Raw genomic sequence first — 2,500 nt, 5'->3', positions numbered from 1 at the left:
ATCGATTTTAACCAAACCCTTCCACCAAGCAAGAAGCAATCGCAAGACATCTCGTATCTTCATGAACAAACCCGCTTGGAGTGCACGCCGACACCGAGGTGCAAGCATTGTCCGCGCAAGCCCATCCGAGCATCAACTCGACACCCGCTCTCACTCCCCGCCCAACGGTCGGACGTGGCACTCCGATAAAACCCGTCCACCGAGCACAAAGCAATCGCAAGACATCTCATATCTTCACGAACAAGCCCGCTTGGAGTGCACGCCCACACCGAGGTGCAAGCATTGTCCGCGCAAGCCCATCCGAGCGTCAACTCGACACCCGCTCTCACTCCCTGCCCGACGGACAAGCCCATCGTTATGGCCAAACCCCTCCGCCAAGCACGAAACAATCGCCAAGACAAGCACACTTGGAGTGCACGCCCACACCGAGGTGCAAGCATTGTCCAAGCACGCCCATCCCGCTCTCACTCCTTGCCCGACGGTCGGATGTGGCACTCCGGCCGAACCCTTCGTCCACCAAGCACAAAGCAATCGCAAGTTATCTCGTCTCCTCACGAACAAGCCCGCTTGGAGTGCACGCCCACACCGAGGTGCAAGCATTGTCCGCGCAAGCCCATCCGAGCATCAACTCGACACCCACTCTCACTCGCCGCCGGCGGCCGGAGGTGGCACTCCGCCGGCGCCGACCCCCCAAGCATATGTGCCCATGATGGGCGCAATGTGCTTGAAGGGTCGGCGCCGCGGCATAGGGGTACCCCCGCGCCCCGCCCATGCAGGCAGGTCGCCCCCCTATATAGTACATTCTGGCTTTTTTGGGTCTGGCAGGCTTGCATATGAAAAAGCCGAAATGTCACACCATGCCATAAATCTTGATTGTGTTATTATTATGACCGGGACTTGATTGTATTATGTTTTAGACATTCAAATGAGTGTGGAAAACAAGTTTCATAATTTTTGAACCAACCAATAATATTTTATGAATTTTTATTGTTAAAAAATTAAAAATAATTTAAAAATAGTAAAACGTTTCCAAAAATACTAATTTTTGGAGGACATCCTTTGTTTACATTTTTTAGATCCCAGAAAAAATTTCATAACAATCCAAGCACTAGAACATAGGTTTGACATCACATTTGTGTGTTGAGTGGGCATTGCGGCACCCTGCGCGCGCGGCACCCTGCGCGCACGCCCCACGCAGACGCATGGCCATGCGGCGCGCGCGCCCATGGCCGTGCCGCATTCGTGCGCATGGGGGCGCGCATGCTGCATGCTCGGTGGGCATGTGGGCATGCACGGTGGGGGCACGGGTTTGTTCCAACAACCTCCATAGAGTTTTTTCCATGAATTCTAGACGTGGGTGGTCACGCCCAACGCAGACGCATGCTGCGCGCGGCTTGCGCGCACGTCCCACGTAGACGCCTGGGCATGCGGCGCGCGGACACACACCCGCAGACGCATGCCGCGCTTAGCACTCTGCGCGCACGCCCCACACACGCCCGAAGGGCATGGCGCATGGTGGGCACCCTAGGCGTTCGTGTGCAAGCCTCGGCCATGGGCATGCGGCGCGCGCCCCACACACGCCCCACTGCAGTCGCCTGGGCTTGCGGCGCACGCCCCACACACGCCCGTAGACGCATGGCGCGCGCGGCCCCCTGCGCGCACGCCCCCCGCAGACGCACGGGCATGCAGCGCGCGACTCACACAAACCCACTAACGCACGGCGCGCGCGCCCATGGCCGTGCTTTGTACTCGAAGGCCTCGGCCTTGGTCCTTGACTTGCACACGAGCACACTATCTTATTCTTGGGCATTCAAAGATGATTTGCTTCAACTTTTTTTCTAGTCCAAAGCCAACCCCTCACTAACACTTATGTTTTTCGTCCTTTTACATAAGATATGACCTCCATGGCAATTGGAAGAAATAAATGAGTTGTGTGTGGGTAGGGTCGAGATGAATCTCGGTGGATCTTGGCAACAAGGCTCATCTGCCACTTACAAGCCAAGCACGCACGCCCCTTAGACGGATCCCCACGCTCGCACAAGCATCGCGTGCGCGGCACCCTACGCGCACGCCCCACTGCAGTCGCATGGGCTTGCGGCGCGCGCCCCACGCCCGCAGACGCATGGCGCGCGCGGCACCCTGCGCGCACGCCCCCCCGCAGACGCACGGGCATGCAGCGGGCGACCCACAGACGCCCACTGACGCACGGCGCGCGCGCCCATGGCCGTGCTTTGTACTCCAAGGCCTCGGCCTTGGGCCTTGACTTGCACACGAGCTTCCTATCTTATACTTGGGCATTCAAAGATGATTTGCGTCAACTTGTTTTCTAGTCAAAGGCCAAACCCTCACTAACACTTATGTTTTTCGTCCTTTTACATAAGATATAACCTCCATGGCAATTGGAAGAAATAAATGAGTTGTGTGTGGGTAGTGTCGAGCTGAATCTCGGTGGATCATGGCAACAAGGATCATCTGCCACTCACAAGCCAAGCACGCACGC

The sequence above is a fragment of the Cucumis melo genome, unplaced genomic scaffold (assembly GCF_025177605.1).
Source record: "Cucumis melo cultivar AY unplaced genomic scaffold, USDA_Cmelo_AY_1.0 utg002080l, whole genome shotgun sequence".
In the NCBI taxonomy this organism is placed as follows: Eukaryota; Viridiplantae; Streptophyta; class Magnoliopsida; order Cucurbitales; family Cucurbitaceae; genus Cucumis; species Cucumis melo.
Note: the sequence above shows the minus strand (reverse complement) of the source record.